At 39.9% G+C, this 17,635-nt stretch overlaps 1 protein-coding gene across 16 annotated transcripts in view; it reads right to left on the reverse strand.

The window, feature by feature from the left end:
- Positions 1-17,635, reverse strand: part of raraa (retinoic acid receptor, alpha a) — a 735,685-nt gene that overhangs the window by 243,422 nt on the left and 474,628 nt on the right. The window lies entirely within an intron of this gene.

A 17,635-nucleotide genomic window follows, 5' to 3' on the forward strand; every position in this document is an offset into this window, starting at 1 on the left:
TTATACAATATTTACTTTAATATATTCCTTACTGTGATTTATAGTAACTTTATAGGTATTGCATAGCAGCTGAGACCCAAAACATCAACCAGCAATAAATTCCATTAACATTGCACCTATACACAGTGGCCACTTTACTAGGTATTTCCTGCACCTAATAAAGTAGCCACTGAATGGACGTTCGTGGTCTTCTGCTGCTGTAGCCCATCCACTTCAAGCTTGTGCATTCAGACATGCTCTTCTTCATACCACTCTTGTAAAGCGTGGTTATTTAAGTTACTGTTGCCTTCCTGTCAGCTTGAACCAGTCTGAACATTCTCCTCTGATCTCTCACATTAACAAGGCATTTTTGCCCACAGAACAGCCACGCACTGGATTTTTTTTTTGTTTTTTGCACCATTCTCTGTAAACTCTGGAGACCGTTGTGTGAGAAAATCCCAGGAGATTAGCAGTTTCTGAGATACTCAAACCACCCTGTCTGGCACCAACAATCATTCCTTCCACGGTCAAAATCACTGAGATCACATTTCTTCCACATACCTGCTGCTTTTATGTACTGAGTTGCTGGCATACAATTGGCTGATTATATATTTGCATTAATGAGCAGGTGTACAGGTGTATCTCATAAAGTGGCCACTGAATTGAAACAAAACACATCTCAATGCAAGACATTATCAAATTATAACCCCCGTTCTAACCACATTTGGAGATGTGGAGCCACATAATGCAAAACTCAGTCAAAGAGGTTAAAGTCAGAAAGAGACAGGGTGAGATTCAGGGAAAGAATTTCAGGACTTACAGACTTATTAATCAAAAGCAATTTGGTCATTCTGGAGCATTTAAAGTCTGGGATGATTACTTCATGGAACTACCACAATTAATTGCAAAGACCAGCATCTGAACAGGTACAGCAGATGATTTGCTTTAAGTTTGAACTTCTTGGCTTCTGGTGGAAGGTGTTTGCAAATGAAAGCTGCCGATTGGCACTTTCTACAATGCTGGAGTGCAACATTCAATCTGCTGGAGGAATTCAGTGAGTCAAACGGCAGGTCAAAACCCTGCAGTAAGACTTGAGTACACATTGAAGGACACACTGAGGCTTGGTGCAGCTACCTCTCAGGCTCGATATGGAAAGACAACAGTGCCGGGTCCATTGAAGAGATGGGCCAGGTATAACAGCCTCTTCAACACTTTCCTGATGCAACGCTCAACAATGAAACATCGGTGGCATTGACTCATTGTAAATTAATCTCTTGAATTGATTGGTACAGGGAATAAAGAAAATAACACGTCTCAATAGTAAATCAGTGCATATTTTAAGAATAAAGCATATTTATGGAAAATACATCAGCACAATCTTATTGAAAGGTGAGTGTGGACAAGAGAGTGAATAGACAAGTCCTTTTTTAATTTTATGATTTTCAAATTACCTCATACATCCCTTCATATATTCCTGAGATTGCAATTTGTACTTCAGTATAATGTCCCATCGAAAAAGATGATTTATTAAAAAAAACCTTCTGAGTAAATCATCTAGTGTTTCAGTGTAAATGCAATAGGGATACAAGGTAGGCCATGAGAGCTATATGCAAAGTCTCAGATCTTATTACTATGCACTTGAACAATACTGATACGATTTTTGAACAGGAGCCAATTCACTTAGATCTGAACAATGCCAATCCTAAAAGATCTGTAACATCTTCCATTTACATAGCACCCTAAACAATAAGAAAGTAGACAAATCTAAAACAGTGCTGATATCTCTTATTGCAAACATCCTGCAGGATATTGCTATCCATTACATTAAAGACAAATCATTCATAAAGTATCCAAGTCATGTACATGTAAACGTACAAATACTTCCCAACTGAAAAATTATGCCCATTGCATTACTGTTTCTGTAAGTGCCTAAAGCAATGCAGTGCCAATAATATTTTTCACAGTTGTCAACTTGCTCAAAAGTGGGGTGTAGGTAGGGAAGTGGGGAGATGTGATGTTGCTGAATCCACTATCCATTACCCTTTCAACTCAGCTAAGGAAAGCAAATTAAGCTATTGAGATGGTTTTATTGCATATTACACTTCATTTATCTGGTTTCCAAGGCCCCTTGCCCTCTTGCATTTATTTGCGGCTTGCTCATTATTGCTTGTTATATACAGAAGTATATTGCCTATATGATTTTCCCCTCTCGAGTCAGGAGTATGTCATCCATCTGATAAGACATCTCTTGTAAGGCGTACCCTCCAGCTACTTTACTCTATCACAGAATATTGCAAATCCAGCCTTGTTTTTTAAAGACTTCCAAATGTGCTTTCTTTATACTACCCTCCATCATTGTCAGTTTTCAAATACTGCAACATAATGAAACTCTTCAACTTGCAGCCTGGAGCCCTGTTTACATGCAAAGGTTTAATTTGGGATTGAAGCTGGATTAACCTCTTCCAGCCTTTTAGATCACCCGAGATTTTCTTTTACTCAGAAAGCTCAGTTGCAGACTGGTTCACAACCTTCAATATCTACAACATTTATCAGTCCAGTTTATAGACCACATAGCAACTTCCCACCCCAAAACTGTGGTCAAAAGATCAGGGAAAATCTGAGTATTAAATGTCATCTAAAGCAGTAATTTAATTTGAATCTCTTAATATCAGGCATTGTGTTATCTAACCTATACAACACAATGCTATTTTTTATATTCTAAACTAAACTGCAAGATCAAACTACCAACAGCAGGTTCAGCGATTTGTAAAACGTTGTTATATTCATCACAAGCATTCTGAAATGATATACATACATATTCAAATCAGGCCCAAGAATAGGTCACTCAACCGCTCAAGCCCACTCCACCATTTAATAAGATCACAGACCATCTGATTATCACCTCAAATCCACATTCCTATCTCCCTGCAGCAAGCCTGCACCCCTGTGCTTTATCAAGAATCTAGCAAGCTGCCTTTAAAAGTTTCTGTTTTCATCCCGCTTTGAGGAAGGGTTTCAAATAGTCATTGCCACATAAGAGAAAACATTTTACTTTATCGCTGTCTTAAATGGGTGACTACTATAATTAGATTCTTCCACAAGGGGAAGCATCCTCTACACACTCACCACTGGACCTTTCTTGTTTTCCCACACTCTCGCAGATATGGACCCGACCAGTCCAACGCTTCCAGTAAAACAACACATCCAATACGGGAATGAGACTTGTAAAATTCCTCAAGTTGTTTCAACACATTAACACTCTTCCTCAAATAATGAAACTAATACTGTACACAGTGCTTAACATAACTGAAACATTAATGTTCAAAGTAAATTTATTATCAAAGTACATATAGGTCACCATATACAATCCTGAGATTAATTTCTTGTGGATATACACAGTAAATCCAAGAAACACAATAGAATCAATGAAAGACAGTGCCCAACAGGTCAAACAGCCAGTGTGTAAAAGACAACAAACTGTGAAAATACAAAAGAAAAAAAAGCAAAAATATTGAGAGTATGAGATGAAGAGTCCTTGAAGGCGAGTCCATAGTTTGTGATGGGTTCAGTATGTGGTGGAACAATTCAGTGAAGTTAAGTGAAGTTATCCCCTCTGATTCAAGAGCCTGACGGTTGAGGGCTAATAAATAGTCCGTGAGCCAGTAGGGTTGGTCGGTACCATCTGAGGGGAATAATGTTCATAGTGATTTTTAGCAAGGTATACATCTCTAGATTTAGAAAATAGTTAGAAAATATGTGATAGCATTGCACCAGTGGTAGCTTTATTACTTCAAATAAGTAATCACTTTTTGTATATATGCCATATTAACATCAGTACAGCAGAAAATGTTACCCCACCCCACAAAAGGTAAAAAACCTCATTTGGAGAGATTTTTGGAGTTTTATCAATGTCATGATATTTTCCATATTGTTGTATCAAATCAAAACAATCTTAAGCTTTTGTCATAGCATATAGAATTACAGTACAATAATTCAAATATGGGGTTCCACACAGCCATAACCTAGGCCCCATTTAGTCGTAAAATGAATATATTTAATCAAAGACTGCTTTCCATACTTTCTTCATACCTTCATAACCTATTAATAATTTTCCAAGTCTTCTATGTCTTCCACATCTTCATCTGAACTTTCCATACTCTCTGAGGTGGATGCCTGGTTCTCACAGTCTGCCAGTCTACACATGTCAGTACACCTGAGGCCATTTGCAATACACATACATCTTGGGAGTGAACATTTTTTTGGACAGTTACAGGCCAGTAGATCCAGGACGGCATCGGGTGCTGGCTGGCCTTCCATCCAGTGTACCACCAGCTGTTCAGCTTCCTCTTCTCTCTCCATCTTCCATCCTCTGCCAACAGGGCTTGGCACTTGTGGGTCCTTCTCTAAACATCTTCTCCATATACCAGCCTGGTAGTTGGCTCACTGTGCACATTTTGTTAAGCAGTCCTTGCATGGTGGGAGTTGATGACTTTCGATTTCACCTTTTTTGGCACAGAGAAGCTGATACCTGAGCTCATTGACCTTGGTGGTCGATGCTTTTGGGGCATACAGGAGACATGTAAGTGCCTCCAGTTTGTCCATCCATTCTGGGGAGAGGTCCCATTCCTGACCCAACTCTAATAATGTGTCCTAAGTTTCCCTGTTGCTGGTCAGAAGTTTTAGGACACTTGTCTTCCTTTTGCCTGTAAAAGCGCTCACAGTGTCACATCCTGTACATGCGTGCAACCCGATGAGAGCCCTACAAACCTCTATGCCAACAGTGGCAGCAACCTTCCTGATGTCTACAAGCCTTGTACGGGTTCTAGTGCCACACTTCTGGAACAATGGGGTCTCAATCTTGTCACAAAATGCTAAAGACACCTGTGTCTTCTGAGCGGATCACTACAGATTGGTATCCCTTTCTTGTGGAATGGGCAGCATGGAGAAGTAGGCGGCCATCTGCTTCTTCTTGTTGACACTGAAGAGCTGACACCTCTTCACTGTCTTGAGAAGTGATTCTGTAACATTTGTCTTTCACAGTTGCATACAGAATCTTCTCCTGTAGCTTTGCTCTGTATTCCGCCTTCCTTCATTCATGGACTATGAAGCTAATGAGACTATTTTTGTTACTGTCTTTGGTCAGGAAGCTCCTCCACTGCCTCGCGATCTGTGTGCCTGTGATACCTTGCAACTCATGACCAGTCTCTTCACCCCGTAGAGATCTTTCGCTATTCTTGATAGAGTTCTCCTTGTATGTGTTGAACACAACATCTATTCTGCTACTCTGACTGCCTTCCCTCAGAGCCATACCCAGAATTGTTGTGGTAACATCTCTGAAAGTAACTTGATCACCTTTCACTCTTTGGACCAAGTTCGTTCCATCAACCACTGTAGCAGAGTTTCCTGGGAGGTGCTCTTCTACTGCTACATTTTTCTGCAAGGTTGTGGCTAAAGTAACTTTATTTGTCTTTCTTAGCAATCCTTCTGGTGTGGACAGGGCCCACAGCAGTGGTCCAAGGGGATGAGAAAGGATATCCTCCATACATAGATTGTGCCCTTGTGCCATCACTATGATGCTTCCAAACAAAGGCATGGAAAACTACCACCACTGCAATGCTAGCACATATTTTCTAGCACTAGGGCTGTATACCTTGCCAAAAATCACTATAAGAATTATTCCCCCAGATGGTACCAGTGGCCCAAATTTGGGGTCCTGGTTCATAGACTAAAGTGTTGCTGAATATGGTGGTGTGGGTCTTGAAGCTCCTGTACCTTTTTCCTGATGGCAGCAGCAAGAAGAGAGGATGGCCTGGAAAATGGGGGTCCTTGATGATGGATGTTGTTTTCCTGCGACAACGCTCCGTGTAGATGTGCTCAGTGGTGGGGAGGGCTTTACCCGTGATGGATTGGCAGTATCCACTACTTTTTGCAGGATTTTCCATTCAAGGCATTGGGGTTTCAATACCAGGCTGTGATGCTACCAGCCAATATACTCATCACCACACATCTATAGAAGTTTGTCAAAGTTTTAGATGATATACCAAATTTCACAAACTTTGAAGGAAGTAGAGATGCTGTTGTGCTTTCTTCGCAATGGCACTTACGTGCGGGGCCCAGGACAGATCCTCCAAAATTATAATAGAGGAATTTAAAGTTGCTGACCCTCTGTACCTCTGATCCTCCAGTGAGGACCTGGCTCATGGACCTCCAGTTTCCACCTCCTGAAGACAATAATCATCTTCTTGATCTTGCTGACATTGAGTGAGAGGTTGTTTTTGTGGCACCTACCACCCTCTTTTGCACTCAGTATCCTCAGCAGTTAATGATAACAATCTGTTGGTTTTCTAAATGTCATGCTGTAGCTGTGGATGAGCCTCTTGCAAACTATGTTTTAGGACAGTCAAATTCTTCTGTACCTTACCATTCAGAAAGAATGTTTCTTTACAATTTTGTGCCTAAATGGACAGTTTCACATTTTCCCACATCAGATTCATTTTGACATGAACATTTAAGGGGCACTTGGTCAGGTATATTGACAGGAAATACAAGGTTTAGAGAGATATGGATCAAATGCGGGCAAGTGGGACTAGCTGGCACAGACCAGTTAGGTCAAAGAGTTTCTGCGCTCTCAGAATCTGCATTCTATTTGCCAGATCTTTGGCCTCTCAACCTAATCACCCTCTATCTCTTTTTAGCCTCCTTAGATGTTCTTCAGAATTTACTTTTATGTCATCAACAAATTTAACAGCCATGTCTTTGGTGCTTTATCCAAGTCATTTCTGTATCACAGCATTTGTTACATGATGCCAACTGGAAAAAGACCAATTTATGCCCACTCTGTATTTCCTGCTACCACAGCCAACATTTTATCTACACCAAAATGTTAGCTCGCATACCATGAGTTTTCATTTTCCATAATAACCTTTAATGTTCTATCTTATCAAATGTCTTCAGGAATTGAATCAGTTCCCCTTAATCCACAGCATTGTTATGTCATAAAACTCCTTTAAATTGATCAAAAGTGATCTTCCTTTCACAAAACATTATTTTCTGTCATTCCAAATACAACTCAATGTCTTTTAGCTGGCCTGTTAGTTTACTGCCCTACGTCTCCCTTGCTCTTTGAATAAAGAAGTTTTTCAAACACAATAATTCAGATGATCAGATGAAGAGGTCGGGGGGGGGGGTGGCCGGTTAAAAAGTAACTTGGTAAAATTAAAGACGTGGATCTGAAAGAAGATGGATTCCAGGGAAGTCAAGCCCTATGACTAATGCCAAAGCAGGTCCTAATCCCCCAGTTAAGACATAGCTCACTGCTCTTGCTGGCCTTATAAGTACAGGAAAATTTTGTGTAAGGCAACATCAAATGAACATTGTATGTTGTTTGATGAGAGCATGTGTGCCTAAATTCAGTGTGCACTGGCACATCATGCACAAAAAAAGAGGCCTAGCAGATTTCAGTCTCTGATTTTCTGTTCTGGTCTTAAAAATGGTCTTCCAAGCACAAAAAAAATTGAACATAGTCTAAGCATATACTGTTTACAGATATACTGAGACTGAAGGCATTATCTCCCATATGACTTTGGTCTTTCATGGAAGTTGTTACCAAACCCCCTGTTCTGGGAATCCAAGAAAATTTAGAACTTCAGCTCTTTCACATTGGTCAGCATTTTGGCTATGATTACTACTGACTTTGAAGAAAATTCTCTAAGGATCAATGCAGCATAGGATTCCTCCCACCTGACATTAATTTCAGGCTAACGCAGGGGATCTGTGGTAGTCTGCAATGGTGATGTGATTAGATAGGCCAGGCTGTCGTGTATTTAATAGTACAGTAATATTGTAAATATATTGCTTGATTAAGCATTCTTGGTTTATATAATTTATTAATTATATGCAAAAATACATGAATTGCATACGTCATCGCTCTACCACATGATAGAGCGCGCCTCGCTTAAAGTAAACATGAAGTTAGACTCAGACTCCCATGCTTCCTTTGAATTAGTTTGTTTTGAAGTTAAAAAACATAACGTGCTGAGTTAGCTGACTCGGCAAACAGTTTACTGAGAATGAAATAAATAGCAGGACTTCATGGTTGAAAGATAATAAAATACATAATTATTTTGAAATCCCTGAAAATATGAAAAACTTATGTTAAGGTAATTTGACTTCACAAATAAAATTGTTTTTTCAGAGCCAGAATAGTACTCCACAGTAATTATATTCCACTTAATATGCTATTGCTGCTTTCAATAGTTTGAGAGCAGAAGTAAGATCTTTAAGAAAAGTTCTTGTTAATTCACTGACTTCAGAAAAGAGTTCCATCTTTAAGTTCAATTTCAATTGTCATTCAACCACACATTAATCATGGATAGCCATGAATACAGCCAAAGAAAACACTGTTTCCCCAGGGCCAAGGTGCAAAACACAGGACCAACAGTCATACACAGCACAAGGCAAATATCGCACATATAAGACAGCAGTAAATATATAGTCACACAAAAAAGTATAGCCCAAGTCCGAGTCCATGAATGTTGCAGCAATCTGCAGTCAAACACAATACAGTTTGTCTTCTGCCGAGCGAACACAGGGGGCGGTGGGGGGGGGGGAATATCTTCAACTCCAGCATGGATGCCACACCACACTGGCTCCGGCATTCAAGTGGAGCACCCAACTTCAACACATCCTCCTGAGCTGCAAACAGGTGACACTACGGCAACTCCCCCTGCCATCCATCAATAAACCAATGAATTGGACTTGCAGCATTTCACACCCACCAATGTCCAACAGGGTCTTACGATCACAAGAAAAACAACCAAGATGATTACTCATGGTTAGAGTGCATATTGATGCCTCTCTGTCCAGGCAGAAGACGGTATGCACAAGTCCAGCTCCTTCAGTTTCTCTGCCAATGAGCAACTTGCTGATGGGGTCGACCTGCAGTACTTTAAGTTCTTAATGTCCAGCAGGGTCTTGCGATCATAAAAAAAAGTTTTAAAAAGCCAATAACACTATTGGTTGACCCTGTAGAAGCCGCCGTGTCTGAGCGCACCGCCATTCTACTGGAAATCTGCGAGCATTCTCACAGCCCATCCTGTGGAGGAGCAGTGAAATATTAACAACAACCCTGGCCTTTTTACACTGAAGTACCAATGTGCAGATTCCAGAAGCAACAGTCAGTTTCACTGTTGTGGATGCCGACAGTTTTGCCTTCATTAGAAATGCAAAATCTGAGACCATCTATACTGTGGGGTCAGCAAAGGAAGTATTTCCTGTCAATGATAACCGATCAATGCATGTTTATTCCTAATTCAGCAGTGCTGTTGGGCTGGCATTTAGCAACTTGGCACATGAGCCAAATCTATTCTCAGAAGTACCTTGAAGGCACGTGCTTAGAATCGTAGATTTGTTGATTCCAGGCAAATGGCGCAGCATTTATTTTTGTCAAGAATATGCTCAGAGCTTTAATCTTCTTGATAAACACCAGATTCCTCCTTCTATTATTGACAATTGGAAAGTATCATCTATCACAGGTTCTATTATTCTCTGAACCAAATGCCTGAGGTAAAAGCAGCAGGTGGGAGGGAGCCCATTGTCCAGACAATCTTGACATTTAACTTATTAAGAAGGAAAAACTGATTTTATAAATCTGTGAAAATATCTATGAATAAATCATTGTTATATTGACTGACACACATAAAATAAAATCTCAGTGTGGTGTCATAAACAAGCTGAGCTTGCTGGATCCCTTAAATACCTTAAGAAGGCATGGATTCCCTACGTGTATGTGATTTTAATTGCGGATCTAAGCACTCTGACAGTTTCAGTGAGAAAAAATGATAATGTGATTGTCCATTAAATTTAAAACTGGGAAACTGTTTCTTAATGATTTTTAAAATCTGCTCTCCTCTTTCCAGTTTGCTCCGCTGTTCAAAGTACGCCAAGCTACTGGGGCTGAAAGATCAGTCCGACTGAAATAAGCTACTCCAGTATACACAAGGGACTGGATTGTGTTCCTAATACAGGTGATAGATTTTATTAAATTAAATTTCCACTGTTTATTTGAAAAGATGCTGGCAAATTCAGGAAAATTCCTGGCCCCTCCCAACATAATCAGCTTCTGTGTGTCAAGTGAACACGACTTAGAATAAAATTCAAGCATGCTTCACAAAACAGCTCTTCCACAAATCTTGGGTCCTGTGACTAACCCCAGCAAGTCCCACGAGCAAAAGCAAAGTTCATGTCTCCCAACTGTATTTTGGTTAAAAAGTCCTGAAACATGTAGCTGAGGATTCTGAGCGAAGATGACAGCAGTATTAGATGCAGTCTCACTCTATTAAATAGCAATCAATGCTTACAGAGACAGATGTGACAACAAAAACACACATTGGTAATATGCCTTTAATGTTATGTCGCAATACTATTGTGCCACTGAAACAAGAAATTTGCTGCTGTGAAATCATATTTGAATAGCAGTTTTTTTTTAAATTTGGGGAGGTCGAAAGTGCTGAAAAGAAAAAAATTCAACTTGTTTTAAAATTTGCTCACCCCACAAGAAACACAAATGATGATTTGTCTTTGGATCACTCTGTGAGGCTGTTAGCTAATTTTAACTGAAGTACCAGACAAGGAATTACTGGTAATTGCTTTAATAGAACATGCACAATGCCATTTATCAAGAAAGGGTACAATCAGTCAGGAATCTCCCCCCTCCTGATCAATATCCTTTTGGTCACAACTGTGCTGAACTGAAACTCAGAAAGTGACAAGTTGTGGGCTTTGCTGTACTTCTCTGATACAAAGACTTATACCAACCAGCAAGAGATCCTGGAGGGCTGTTTGGATTACCACCTAAAAAGAGTGAAGGGCTAGCTAAATTCAATTCATGAATTAGGAAAGTATTCTTCCTGTTACATTCATGAGGAAAGATTTGCTTTCCTAGCTCCAAGCCACATCCATTTTAGGCAGACTCCAAGCTCTAAAATGAATGCCCACTGCCAATGTTTCCATCAGCTCAAGCATTGCTGACACAGCAGGTCCAAAACTGACATTTTTTTCATGCAGTCATGCAGCAATAAGTACATAAATCAAGGCAAAAACATGGTTTGGTTTAGTTAGTGAATTTACACAGGTGTATTTGCATTTCAGACTGACCCCACCCTGCATTCATACTGAAACAATAATCACACTGTAGATAGTGTTTAACTATTTCAGTTTTATTTATTCAAGTTCTCTTTTGAATAAGAATTAATATTTCTATTCTATGCATTTAAAGTGAATTATTTATTATTCTGAACAACATTCTCAAGCTTCCTTTTGTCCATGAATTATTTTGAATAAGCTCCAATTAATGCTATAATTGAAATTTAAGAAATAAATGGTTTTAAGCCTCTCCTTTTTGAACTGTTAATATATTAGCCGTTTTGAATTTGAATGAAGTCCTGGGAAGAATGGATCACGTGTAATACTTCCACCTGACAACTGATAGATCTGTAAACCACACAACTTCCCTTTTCTTTTGCCTGTCTTTAATCATACTACAGCTTCTTAAATTTGTTCAGATCTTTCATAGATCCCTTGTTTAAGTTCACTGAATCAAGTGCCAGGCCCTACTTTCGTACTGAAATTGGTCTTACTTGTGATTGTGACAAGGTAATAGCTTATCACTCCTTATCCTCAAAACTAATCAATAAGCTTCAAGACCTTGGCCTCAACACCACCTTGTGCAACTGGATTCTCGATTTCCTCACTTGTGGACCCCAGTCAGTTCGGATTGGCAACAACATCTCCTCCACAATCTCCATCAGCACAGGTGCGCCACAAGGCTGCGTGCATAGCCCCCTGCTCTACTCGCACTATACTTATGACAGTGAGGCTAACCACAGCCCCAATGCCATATTTATGTTTGTTGATGATACTACTGCCGTTGGCTGAATCAGCATATAGGAGGGGGTTGAAAATCTGGCTGAGTGGTGAGACGACAACAACAACCTTTTACTTAATGTCAGCAAGACCAAGGAACTGATCATTGATTTCAGCAGGAGGAAACTGGAGGTCCAAGAGCCAGCCTTCAGCGGGGAATCAGAGGTAAAGAGGGTCAGCAACTTTAAATTCCTTGGTGTTATTATTTCAGTGGATTTGTCCTGGGCCCAGCACACAAGTGCCACTATGAAGAAAGCACAGCAGTGCCTCTACTTTCTTATTAGTTTGTGAAGAATTGGCATGACATCAAAAACTTTGACAAACATTTATAGATGTGTGGTGGAGAGTATATTGATTGGTTGCATCACAGCCTGGCATGGAAGCACCAATGCCCTTGAATGGAAAATCCTACAAAATGTAATAGATACGACCCAGATCATCACAGGTAAAGCCCTCCCCACCATTGAGCACATCTACCTGGAGCGCTGTCACAAGAAAGCAGCAGCCATCACCAAGGACCCCTATCTTCCAGGCTATGCTCTCTTTTCGCTGCTGCCATCAGGAAGAAGGAACATAAGCCTTACGACTCACACCACCATGTTCAGGAACAGTTATTACCCCTCAACCATTAGGCTCTTGAACCAGTGGGGATAACTTCACTCACCCCATCACTGAACTGTTCCCAGAACCTATGGACCCACTTTGAAGGGCTCCATCTCATGCTTTCAATATTCACTGTTTATTTTTTTTCTTTTATATTTGCACAGTTTGTTGTCTTTTGCACATTTGTTGCTTGTTCATCCTGTTGGGTGCAGTCTTTCATTGATTCTATTGCGTTTCTTGGACTTTCTGAGTATGCTCACAAGAAAGTGAATCTAAGTGTTGTATATGGTGATAAGTATATACTTTGATCATAAATTTACTTTGAGCTGTCAGCAGTCGTTGAATAGTTGAACACTGCACTCACTGGTTTCATTCTTACCTATTCAGTGGTTGCAGTACACTTACTTTTAATAGCTTCTTTTCTCACTCCCACAGTTACCTATTCGTTTAGGAGTTGAGGAGATTCAGTAGTTCAAAGTATGAATTTCTACAGATGTACAGTGGAGAGCATTCTGACTGGTTGTATTACAGCCGTGCATGATGGATCCAATGCACAGGACCACAAGAGGCTGCAGAGGGTTGTAGACTCAGCCAATTCCATCATGGCACAACCCTCCCCACCATCTGGGATATCTTCAAGGGACAGTGACTCAAGAAGAGTGCATCCATCATTAAGGACCCTCTTCTTCTCACTCGCATTTGGGAGGATATACAGGAACCTTAAGACTCATCCTCAATGATTCAGAATCAGCCTCTTCCCCTCCCATCAAATTTCTGAACTGTCCAGGAACACGATTTTGTTATCTGTTTTCTGCAGTATTTATTTAATTTATAGTAATTGATTGTCTTCACAAAACAACACAGTTCACACCACCCAAGTCAAAATGTGATTCTGATGTCCAAGGATCAATGCTTGCATCCTATCTCAGCGTTACTATTCAGAAACCAAGAATCAGTTTCTGCTCATAAGGTGTAACATCTGCCATGCCACTTCTGTTAACCCTTCCAAAGTTTCTATGTCATGACATGTAATGACAATCAAGTAGGTATTTCTTTGAGCTAAATAAACCAAAACTATTGTTAACACCATCTCCAGCAAATGATTCGGCACCTCTCTTTAGCTTCTTTTCACAACTTTTGGTTTCATAATCATCCTCAATTTTAGCAATGGACCACATATTTGCTTCATGGACTAAGGGTACTCATGTCCACCTTTGTAACATTGCCTTAGTCTTCCAATTCTTCAGTACGTGTATTGCAGACACTCTCAGAGACACCTTCATTACCTCTAAGTTTGCCTGATAACATCCCACATTCTAAACTCTGAATCCAAACCTTTGTTGCTCATTATTCTAATCTGAATCAAGATTCATCTAACCATCTTTACCTTGTTTTCATGGACTCCCAGTTCACCAATACTACTTTTAAAAAAAAGATTACCACACTTGTTTTCAATTCTCTCTAGGGCCTTACCACTTCCCATCTTTCAGCTTGTAAATGTCACAAATACATCTACTTCCCCTAACTCTGTCTTTCTTGATTATCCTGCACTACTGTGTGGTCCGGAATCTCCGGAGTAGAAGGCCTCTGAATCCTCAGCTTTGTTTGTTTCGGCGGCCGGGATGAGGTTGAAGGCGCTCGGCAGAGGATGGCGCTCGGGAGGCTGTAGCGGAGGGGCTGGTCGGAGGCTCGAAGTTTTCGGACGGACTCAGTCAGCTGTCGGGTGCTTCCAATGCATTGGCAGTTGTCAGTTGCTGGTGCCTGGAGGTTTATGGCAGGGGAGTTTCTCCCTTTTTGCTGCCTGCTATCAGGGACTATAGGAGTCGATCGGGACTTGAGACTTTTTTTTTACTGTGCCCATGGTCTGCTCTTCATCAAATTAAGGTATCGTTTTGCACTGCTGTAACTATATGTTATAATTATGTGGTTTTGTCAGTGTTAGTCTTTGGTTTGTCCTTTTTTTTTGTGATATCCCTGGAGGAACATTGGATCATTTTTTAATGTATGCATTTCTAAATGATAATAAACGAGGACTGAGTGTCCTCATAATCTAATCTAATCTAATGACACACCTGCTACCAGCTGCCATACCCCTAAGTATGGGAATCCTCGCCAGAAACCTCTCTTTCCACCTTAAATCCTCTCTTTTTGATCAGACTTTAATTCTAATTAGATTAGATTACCTTTATTTGTCACATGTACATCAAAACACAATGTGAAATGCGTCATTTATATCAAATCAAATCAGCTAGGATTGCACTGGGCAGCCCGCACATGTCGCCATGCTTCTGGTGCCAACATAACATGCCTACAACTCACTAACCCTAACTGTGTTTGGAATGTGGAAGGAAACTGGAATACCCAGAGGAAACCCACATGGTCAAGGGGAGAATGTAAAACTTACAAGCATTGGGCAGGTGTTGAATGCCAATCAGTGGTGCTGTAATAGCATTACGCTAACCGTTATGCTACTTGCTGCCAGGTTGCAGTACACTCAGTATGTCTAAGTGAAACTATTTAGAATTCCTACAACAATTAGAATTGTTCACATCCATAAAATTGCCCATATTTTGATATTCCATGGTAACAAGAGACAATGTTGCTTTGAGGTTTCTAAAGTCGGTCAAACATTGGACCAATAGAGAATGCCCTTATTAAGTTGAAGTTTTATTATATTGCACAGATAAACAACGCTGCACTCTGCATATGGTCGTTATACCCCACCCAGAATGCTTAATGTTGATAACCAAGCAATGAAACTCAGAAGTATAACATTCTCCAACAATAACATTCCTCAACTTGATTAGTACAAAGGCTGTACAAAAGCTTGTTAAACACACGATTTACACTATGGAGTATAATTTCCATTATCAGCCAAGATGCCTTTTTGAAATTGGAATTGGTACCAATATACAGTGAAAAGCTTTTTGTTTGCATGCTATCCAGACAGATCAATCCATACACAAATATAATCAAGATTGTAACAGAGAACACAGAATGCAAGATATAGTGTGACAGTTACAGAGAAAACGTAATTCAGGAAAGAAAAGGGCAAGGGCCACAGTGAGAGGGGTTGGGAGATCAAGAGTTCATCTTTTAGAGTTGGCTTCCAAAAGTCAGCTCAAAATAATTCTTCACCTGGTTTTCAACTACATTAAAGTAGCCTGGATTCTTTAGCTCAGTGCTGCATATATCTTTGCTTGGGGATGGTAGGCCAGACTTGAAATCTTATCAATTTTGAGGACCATTCAAGGGAAAGTCCCAACTTCCTGTGAGCCCTTTTATGTTGTCACTCTGACCAAAACTCAACAGTGACTTCCTTCAATCTACTGCATTTCTGAACATTTAAACTGGGAAATTAGCACAATGAACCGGCACCAGATAAGAGCTAGTGCAGGTTCAGACACTCCATTTATTTCAGTGAGGAATGGCCAGAACAAAGGGTAAGTTTCTCACAACTTACATGTATATGAACGGAGTTTATTTTATTGTACTTCAAAAGTCAAAGTCAAGATTATTGGCATGAGCACTTAGAATATCTCTTTAGTATTTTAAATGCTTAATAATTATGTTTTTAAAAGTTACTTTAACTATTTTGGTAATTACTAAATTAATATTCCAAGCACTTTGACATTTCAACGTCTTGGGACATTTATAACCAGCAACAAAACCATTACTGGAGGCAGGGCTTCAGATTTACTACAGGAAAACACTGTGCTCCACAGAGCCTCTGCGGTTAGGAGAGACTTCAGAGACCAAGATGTCAATGCAGGTAGAAACATGCAAAAAGAAAAGGCAGCAAGCACAAGCAGCTCTCCACTTATTGAGCTGTGGAAACCTCCCATGGGTCGAATCTGCCCTGCAGACCAGATGTTATGCATCATTGTTTTATACATCCAGTCTCTGATGCAATAAAACCAAGTCTGCAAGAGTACACCAAGTCTCCTTGCTTTATGATACCACTTTCTTTCCTCACAGACTGAAAGAAAATACACCCGTAATGCTATTTATTGTAAGTTTATCTTCAATGAAATATTAATTTTAACAAGACAATGTATAGCTTTAAACAGACAGTAATGGACGACATACTCTGAATTCTTCTGATGGATTACTACCTTGTAATTCATTTAGAGATAGCCATTACCCTCAATTTAATTTTCCTTAAGATCTTATTAAATCTCATTCAATAAGATACCGTCTGGTTAGTGAAATTTGTCTGAACATTCAAAATAAACTTTTATTTGCAATGTGGTAAGAACTGAATGTTCATTGCACCTGAACTGTAGCACTGACTTGCATTTTCTTTCATGAGACTTATTGTTGGAGGGAGTGATTACTTAAGTTGGTAAAATAGGGTAACTAATTAACCAGGCATCTTTGTTATGAATATCATCATGCTTAAGTTGTTAGCATTGCACTCAGCCAAGTGTGGAAAACATTCCTTAGCAGTACTTGCTTCTTGAAGATGGTGGAAAGGCTTTGGAGAATCAGAAGGTGAATCTCATGCTGCAGAACATTCAGTCGCTGTCAAGTTATTATGGCTGAAGTACTGAAAGCCATGTATTTACCTAGCATCTTCCACAAACTCAGCTTTCTCCAAAATAATTTAGTGCCAATTACTTACTTTACAAAGAAACACGGGAACCAATATATGCACAACTAAGTACCACAAATGGCAATGCAACATAACCAGATCATCTTTTCTTTCCCCAGTCCTGATGAAGGGTTTCGGCCTGAAACGTCGACTGTTTACTCTTTTCCATAGATGCTGCTTGGCCTGCCGAGTTCCTCCAGCATTTTGTGTGTGTTGCTTGTGATCAAGACAATTGTTCTGATAATTTTGCAAACACTAAGTTTGGCCACAGCTGGACTGAATGCTCAAGTTTGCAAATGAAAGCTTGGAATATGAGTTTTCCAACCACATGACTGTACAAATGCACCCCATCATCAGCAAAGACTCATTGGCCCAGAAGCCATAATTAAACATGCAGTGAGAATCTAGGATGAACCCAAAGTTCTGGGTTCAGCGCTTGTACAGTATATTCATCCCAAAGTCATTAAAAAAAAAATAACCTTCCATTTATGGGTTCCAGAGAAGCTTTTGTGGGTCATCGGGAATATGTTTTTTGCT

This window comes from Mobula hypostoma, chromosome X1 (genome assembly GCF_963921235.1).
Source record: "Mobula hypostoma chromosome X1, sMobHyp1.1, whole genome shotgun sequence".
Classification (NCBI taxonomy): domain Eukaryota; kingdom Metazoa; phylum Chordata; class Chondrichthyes; order Myliobatiformes; family Myliobatidae; genus Mobula; species Mobula hypostoma.